Here is a 9,020-nt window from a genome sequence, read left to right as displayed (position 1 = left end):
CCTGAGGAACAGTTCCACTCATTCTCTACTATAGGAGAGGAAGAATTGTATAAACTTTTATAAATCATCTAAACCAACAACATGTATGCTAGACCCTATACCATCTAAGCTCCTAAAAGAGGTGCTTCTAGAAGTCATAGGTCCTCTTTTGACTATTATTAATTCCTCATTGTCATTAGGATATGTCCCCAAAACTTTCAAACTGGCTGTTATTAAGCCTTTCATAAAAAAACCACAGAAAGGATCCAGGGCTGGTAGTGCCATCAAAATTAGATTGATGAGGGTCATAAAAGCCATCTGTTCTGGACACCTGTTTGTACACCCCCTCCCCTCCCTGTACACCCCGGTGACCTAGATATGAACTTACGAACCTAAGAAGGAATTTTGGTTGGGGGGGGGGGGTGTGATGGGATCTATGTGCTTTTTTGTTAAACTCTGAAAAGGGCGAAATCATGAAAATGGTATAAGGAATTTTTTATGAAGGTTTTAAGTACACAGTGCATTTCAAGAAACAGGTTATAAACACATACGAAATGGAAATGATGTAACCACTCAAACCACTCCTTCTTCCTCTTTCACGCAAAGCTTTAGGTGCATTTACTGCCACCTTCAGGGCAGGAGTGTGGAGCATTGACCTTAATGAAAACTAACTAAAACATTAAGAGATAAAAGAAATACAAAAATAAAATGAATGATAATAATAATAAACTTAGTAGTGATTCTTTAAATCCTGTTTATCAACTCTTTGAGATACTTAATCATTGAAACATTTCTATAGTCACATCTTTATTTAACATTTTCTAAAATGAGATCTGATTTATTTCTATAATAAGTGCTTCCGTAAGTTGTAATCTTTCCTTGTCATATCTTTTACATTTTATTAAAATAGGATCAACTGATTCAGGAAGATCACATTTAACACAAAGTCCAGACACATTTTTTTCCTCTTATAAATAATGACTGATTAAGTGCAATGGGTTCAATTCTATGACGAGATCTTCCTTTCTACCCCCAAAATGCTCCTTTCATTTCCAACTGTTCTTTGAATTTTATATAAATGTCGTGCTTTATTCTCCTTTATTCTCATTTGTCACGTATCTTTTTATTTTTTATTTATTTTTGTAATTTTTTTTTTGAGTTTGAAATGATCACAATCCTAATTTAAGTGATGAAGGATTTTGAACTCATTTTCAATCTTATATAGGCATTTTCGTGTTTGTGACCTATTTTGTTTGCTTGTGTATATATGTACTTGTTTGAGTGTATATTTGTATTTGTTTGGTTACATGTTCATGTTTTCTGTATGTTTACATTTGTGTGTGTGTGTGTGTGTTTATGATTGTATGGTTGTGTTTGTGTACTTGTTTGCATTCTCAGTACATCTATGTTGAGGTTAACAATATTTTGTTAAACAACATTTTTCTATGGTCTGACTTGTTAAAAGATTTCACATCCTTTTGACCAGTAAATGAACTTTCAGCTAACCTCACGATCACAGGCCTAAGCCATAAAGTTGAAATTGTCACCCTTTGATCAGTGAATACACACCATTTTTTTTTTTTACTTTAGCTGACCTGCAGCACACCATTTACAACACCAGAACCCCGGAAAACTAATTAGATTACAGTTGAGTTGCAAACCCCAAAAACCTTTAGATGTTTTACAATCTTCGCTGACATGGTCGTAACAGTAATCACACAGACATCAGATGCCAAACACCAGACGCGTTTATACGCACTACTTGAGATTATATATTTAGCCTTTCATGTAATGTTGTTAAAGTTTCTTTGGCAAGAAAAGCCTGTCTTGAATTCATTCCTGATTAATATTTGTATGCCTAAACGCATGTTTTAATTAATATAGCAACGATATAGCAATGATAGAAGTTAATATTGACAAAATAAAAGACGTATTCAAGGATTTAGACTACTAAAGTATGTGTGAGTGACTTACTAAAATGAAATAAAACAGCACTTTTTTCCAACAAGGAATTTTTGTCGAGATGAAAAAATTTAATCGTGTAGGTTAACCTAATTTTAAAGTAAAAGCATCGGTCTAATATTGAAACCATGTCGAATATTTTAATCAAATAAGAAATGATGTGTTTTTATTAAAAACGTTACTTTGTTTAAATTCTTTTAACATACATTTAAACCTTTGCGACCAACGTTATTAGGGAAGTGTTAGGGGGAAGTGTTTGTGGGTGTTTTTTTATTTCTTTTTTATTCAAAGTTTTAAACATTAAAAACATAAAGGAGTACTTTACTGGTAGATTTACAAATACGGTCTGAGATTACATTCAATTTTCGTTCACACTCTGTACATCATAAAACAAAATAAATGTAAAATAAATAAAACAACACTGAAGAAAAAGATAAAGAACGAAAAAGTAGGGGAGTAACAGATTTTCACATTAAGAAAAACCAAAGTCCTTTAATGAAGAATACAAAAATCTTGCTTTGGGACATTTCATTCCTTTTAACGTCTCCAAATACATCACAAATTCCTCTTTAAATACCACCAAACGTGGGGATTTTTGAGAAACATACATTTATGAATGTAGAATTTCGTGCCAGAAGTTGATATTGACAAAATAAAAGACATATTCAATGATTTAGGCCACTAAAGTAAGTGTGAGTGACTTATTAAAATAAAATAAAAGATCAAGGACTTTTGTTTAGATGAAAAATAAAGAGCATATAGTTTTAAAGTAACTCATGTACATAGATGTATCTAAAGATCCTGAAACAGGACACATATGTTCCAAGTGGGTAGGTATAGAATGCCTGAAAGAACATCTAATCATCCATCTGTTTATACTACAGAAATGATTGTCATATTTTTGGATCTTCAGTGGGTTGAACACATTAATATACCTAAAGTAGTCATATGTTCAGACTCATTTTCAGTACTATCAAGTTTAAAGTGTGGCGAATCTTCAACAAGACAATTTGTCAGTCATTTTACAGTTTGTTCAGAATACAAGCAAAAACAAATATTTATTTTGTATAGATACCTGCACATATAGGAATAGAAGGTAATGAATAGTGGATCAGATAAAAGCATTAAAATGTCAGACATCGTATTTAATACTCCAATGAGTAAAATATGAAATAAAAGGATTAATTACAAAAATAAATAAAAAATAAAAAGATACGTGACAAATTAAATGGGGTGGTGAGAATAAAGGACGACATTTATATAATATTCAAAGAACAGTTGGAAATGAAAGGAGCATTTTTGGGGTAGAAAGGAAGATCTCGTCATAGAATTGAATCCATTGCACTTAATCAGTCATTATTTATAAGAGGAAAAAAATGTGTCTGGACTTTGTGTTAAATGTGATCTTCCTGAATCAGTTGAACCTATTTTAATAAAATGTAAAAGATATGACAAGGAAAGATTACAACTTACGCAAGCACTTATTATAGAAATAAATCAGATCTCATTTTAGAAAATGTTAAATAAAGATGTGACTATAGAAATGTTTCAATGATTAAGTATCTCAAAGAGTTGATAAACAGGATTTAAAGAATCACTACTAAGTTTATTATTATTATCATTCATTTTATTTTTGTATTTCTTTTATCTCTTAATGTTTTAGTTAGTTTTCATTAAGGTCAATGCTCCACACTCCTGCCCTGAAGGTGGCGGTAAATGCACCTAAACCTTTGCGTGTAAAAGGAAGAAGGAGTGGTTTGAGTGGGACCGGATGTAAGCATTCTGAGTGTGTCAGCTGTGCTGTGAGGTCGTTTTACCGGAGGCTTCGCAAACTCTGCCGGAGGATCTTTTTTTCTGGTAAAGTATTGCATAGTTTTGACAAGTATCTTGTGCTGGTGTTTTAAAGACGGGGTCCGATGTATTTTCTTTGAGATCAGCGTAGATGGCTTCCATCTTTTTTCTTTTGTTTTAACTTTTTCTCACATTATGACAAACGCATAGTTTTCTGGTTTGTATCGTTTCTTTACATTCGTTTCTTTTTTCAGTTTGAATCGATCTAACGTTACCGGAGACGTCGTAACACTTTGCTGTGAGATCTTTTTTTTTTTTTTTTTTTTTTTTACTCCCTGTCAGTAACACTCTCGATTTTTAAAATGATAATTAGTGGTAAAGTATTGCATAGTTTTGACAAGTATCTTGTGCTGGTGTTTTAAAGACGGGGTCCGATGTATTTTCTTTGAGATCAGCGTAGATGCCTTCCATCTTTTTTCTTTTGTTTTAACTTTTTCTCAAATTGTGACAAAACGCCAAGTTTCTGGTTTGTATCGCCGCTTTACATTCGTTTCTTTTTTAGTTTTGAGGTAAGGTATAAGTGATAAATGCTTTCTTTTCTAGCTGGTAACAAAACACCTTTTTAAATTGTAATACTACAAGCTCTCACATCTTTTTCGCGTGTTGCTTAACGAAAACATATCTGTTCGTTTTTGAATTGTTTAGTTGTTTTAGATAAATAATCAGTAACCTAGTTTTTTTTTTTATTTGTTACAACTATAACAACGTTTTACACTTTTCCAACTATGAAAACGATCATTACATCGTTTCCATTTCGTTTGTGTTTATAACCTTTTTCTTGAAATGCACTGTGTACTTAAAACCTTAATAAAAACTTCCCTTATACCATTTTCATGATTTCGCCCTTTTCAGAGTTTAACAAAAAAGCACATAGATCCCAACACATTTTCCCCTCCCTCACCGAAATTCCTTCTTAGGTTCGTAAGTTCATATCTAGGTCACCGGGGTGTACAGGGAGGGGAGGGGGTGTACAAACAGGTGTCTAGAACAGATGGCTTTTATGACCCTCATCAATCAAATTTTGATGGCACTACCAGCCCTGGATCCTCTCTGTGGCCACCAGATCCAGTCTGTATCCAGACCAGAGGGTCACTGCAGTCACCCGGATCTAGTACGTATCCAGACATGATGGTGGATCAGCATCTAGAAAGGACCTCTACTGCCCTGAAAGACAGCGGAGACCAGGACAACTAGAGCCCCAGATACAGATCCCCTGTAAATACCTTGTCTCAGAGGACCACCAGGACAAGACCACAGGAAACAGATGATTCTTCTGCACAATCTGACTTTGCTGCAGCCTGGAGTTGAACTGCTGGTTTCGTCTGGTCAGAGGAGAACTGGCCCCCCAACTTGAGCCTGGTTTCTCCCAAGGTATTTTTCTCCATTCTGTCACCGATGGAGTTTTGGTTCCTTGCCGCTGTTGCCTCTGACTTGCTTAGTTGGGGTCACTTCATCTACAGCGATATCATTGACTTGATTGCAAATAAATGCACAGACACTATTTAAACTGAACAGAGATGACATAACTGAATTCAATGATGAACTGCCTTTAACTATCATTTTGCATTATTGACACACTGTTTTCCAAATGAATGTTGTTCAGTGCTTTGACGCAATGTATTTTGTTTAAAGCACTATATAAATAAAGGTGATTGATTGATTGATTGATTGATTGATTGGAGGGAAGCACAGACCTCTACAGGATAGGCAAAGGCATCCTGTCTGCCATTACCCTTATGAAACAAAAATATATTGCAGTATATTGGAAAATATCATGTAATATATTAGGCATATATTCTTATATATATTAATTTTTTTCCAATATATTGCAATCTATTGAAAGCGGCAATCATATTTTGCAATATATTATATAATATATGTATCATCAATATATTATTAAATGTATTCAAATATATAAAATATTAGAAAATAAAAAGGAAAATGATATATCACAATATATTTAAAGAAATATATTGGTAAATATATTTTCCTTTCGTAAGGGTAGGCATTTTGATGAAATCCTTGCACCCAGTGTCAGACCCTATATTGGTGAATCACAATGCTCAGCCTTTGGTGGCGAGAGTAGGAGCTGAAATCAAAATTTGGCATCATTGTAAATGTATTGTTTATGTATATCAGTACTTCTCGGGGCTAGATAAACTTTTAAGTCTGTACTTTAATGCAGATGTTCTCAATTCCAGTCCTCATTCCCCCATGCTCTGCACTTTTTGTATGTTTCTCTTATCACTTCAGACATTTGTTATATTTGAATGTAAGTGCCCTGCAAAGTTAACATCAGAGGATATTCCGCCATGATTCCAGTATGAAGCGAACGTATATGTTTCATTCAAAGTGTATTGAAGTGTGCGAGACGTGCGAGACGTGAATTTAAATTGTATTTATTTAAAGAAGTATATGATGTCACACCTGTTTGAAGACATTGTGCAGTGCAAATCCATGAATGAATGTTCCGAAGTGAGGTAAACTTCAACAAATTTCCCCTGCTCAGGGAGTAGGGAGCATGTCAATCAGAACACAGTTCATGCACGGAGCTCACTTCTAACGATCTGATTATCTGAATCAGGTTTGTTAACAAAGAGAGACATGTAAAATGTGCAGAGCTGGGGGCGCGAGCACTGGAATCGAGAACCGCTGCTTTAATGTAACAGCAAAAAACTTCAAGCACACTAGATTACATCCAATTTTTCTTTAGTTTTGCATCTATACTACAAATTAACTAAGGTATTCTGATAGTTTACTATCCATTTATCTAGCTCACTTATTAGTTCATTTTAGTAGGCATTGTAGATGACAGTCAGGTAATCAGACACTGACTGAGATTTTGTGCTTTTGCCTTTAATCACAACTACAATAGATTTGAAATATATCAATCAAGGTGTGATTCAAATGCAGACATTTAGCATTATTTTAAGCGGTTCCACAAAAATATGGCATTTACCATTTAGGAATTAACACGATTTAAAGCAAAGTACATCAATTTTTAGGAGCTCAATAATATTTGGACAGTTGACTAAGATGTTAATTGGCTCTTATTGTGCACTGTCCATTCTCTTGTTACTTCAAGACACATTAAGCAGATGAAAAATATTGGCCCATATTCTTAAAGATTCTAAGAATCCTATCGAGCTCCTAATTTAGCTTAAAAATTTCTATGTATGAGGCTTAGCTTAAGAGCAATTCAGGAGCAATCTGAGAGCAGGTAACAGTTAACAGTTAACACCGTGATCAGTACACTTTATTAATTCTCCTAAACAGATAGTAAATTCTCCTTCATTTCATACAAATCACAAATCAAAAGCATAATTTCCTACAAATCACAAATCAAAACCCTAACTTATCACAGCAGTTCATACAGCCAACAAAATCTTTAATAAATCATGAAAAACATTTGTAACTTTTCATTGTTCTTCATAAAGATCACAAGCATTTTTGTACCATTTTCAAAACACAACAAACAAAACTCTGTGAATTGTAAAATAGTCAGTTGACTATTTAATTAACGCCAAATTGTTATCTGATGAGTTAGTAATCCACTCAACACACAAAAAAAGCCAATTTCCTAATTGTTCACACAGCTGTCTTACGTAATTACAACAACTACAAAAGCGGAAGAGAAAAAGAACAAAAGACAAATGAGGAGATACAGTAAGACAAAAAAAAAGAAGTATGAGCAGTGGAAACAGAAGAGGTTTAAGAGTGAGAGGTGGTGACCAGGGTAGAGAGAGAAGAGGAAGAAGAGATAGAGAAAAAAGAGCTGAAGATGTAGGAGGAAGAGCAGGAAGGGCTGAGGATGTAGGAAGAGAAGAAGAGATTGAAGAGATGGATAGATTGGAGGGCAATGGTATAGTGGGAAGAGAAAATATAAGAAGAAGTGGAAAAGGAGGAAGAGGAGGCCAAGGTGCAGTCACTCTACAATTGACCGTATTCTAAGAAGAAATGTTATCTAATGAAGTATACAAAGTGCCCTATGAGAGGAACTCCGTTAGAATGGGGTTGCAATTACAGTTTGTTCAAGTACGTGCAACCCAATTACTGCAATTTTACTGTCAACTCAAAGCTATATTTTTCCTGATTAAGTATGTGTCCATGATACTATATGTGAAAAGATTTAGGCATCTCTATGTATACTGCTGCTTCAAAGTGTGAACTCAAACTTAAGCAACAATTGCACAGTAGTATTGATTGCAATCAATGTTATTACTGTAAAACACAAATTTACTATATCTTATCTTGTGTTCTTTTTACTCTAGAGAATCTTGGAGTTTGATAGCAGTGCAACTTATGAGTACCTGTATATTGATGAAGCAGGCTTCAATCTTCAAAAAAAAGAGAGACATGTGATTTGGCCATTGTGCTACAATCAATGTCCCTGAACAACAAGGAGGCAACCTCACTCTCTGTGCAGCAATTTCTACAACTGGTGTTGTGGCACACAATGCTTTCTTGGGACCATACAAGCGAGAGTGGTTTTCAGAATAACCCACAATTCAGGATGGTGTTTCTTCCACCATATTCTCCTTTCCTGAATCCAATTGAGGAATTCTTTTCTTGGAGATAGAAAGTACATGATCGCAACCCTTACAACCAAGTCAGTTTTCAAGTGATGGAAGAGGCCTGTGGAGATATTGGGGCATGGGTATGTCAAGGATTGATACAGCATTCAAGGCGTTTTTCCCCCGATGCATGACTTTCATGAAATTTATTCAATGAATGCAGTACATTTATCACTTTATTTTTTTTTTTATTTACCCATGTACTTATTTGCATTATATTTGTGTATGTGGGGTGACAACTTGTTATACAGTACACCTTAACTCCTCATTAAAGAACTCGATGAAAAACCTGTATTTTCATATTTCTTTGTGTATCTTCAGTTGAATTTGTTATAAAATCAACAGAGAACACTCTTTTAGTTTGGATGTTAATATTGAATTAACAAATGCATTCATTACTAGAATAAAATGCTGCATTTCATTATGCAGTGAATGCTTAACAGTTTCGCAAGCATAAGAGTGTTTAGTTAACTGTTTTTAGAGCTGTTACCAGAGTATGGAGAAATCTACCAAATCGATTGAGGAAAAACTATAAGATCTGGTTGCATCTGTTTTCGGGTCACCAGCAGTGATGGTTAGTTTGGTTCTTTTCCTCAAACTGGTTCTTTCGGACAGTTCGGTTCAACAAACCGGTTGAAAAAAAAAAACTGTTCA

At 34.4% G+C, this 9,020-nt stretch overlaps 1 long non-coding RNA gene across 1 annotated transcript; it reads left to right on the top strand.

Annotated features, from left to right (window-relative positions):
- Nucleotides 1–3,720: 3,720 nt before the first annotated feature.
- LOC127977294 (uncharacterized) lies at nt 3,721–8,660 on the top strand. Its single transcript, XR_008158170.1, has 2 exons — nt 3,721–3,798; nt 8,064–8,660. It is a non-coding gene; the product is annotated as an uncharacterized LOC127977294 (long non-coding RNA).
- Nucleotides 8,661–9,020: the final 360 nt, after the last annotated feature.

This window comes from Carassius gibelio, chromosome B18, assembly GCF_023724105.1.
Source record: "Carassius gibelio isolate Cgi1373 ecotype wild population from Czech Republic chromosome B18, carGib1.2-hapl.c, whole genome shotgun sequence".
Lineage (NCBI taxonomy): Eukaryota > Metazoa > Chordata > Actinopteri > Cypriniformes > Cyprinidae > Carassius > Carassius gibelio.
The sequence above is the reverse complement of the archived record's forward strand: the minus strand, read 5'-3'. Positions and strand labels throughout refer to the sequence as shown.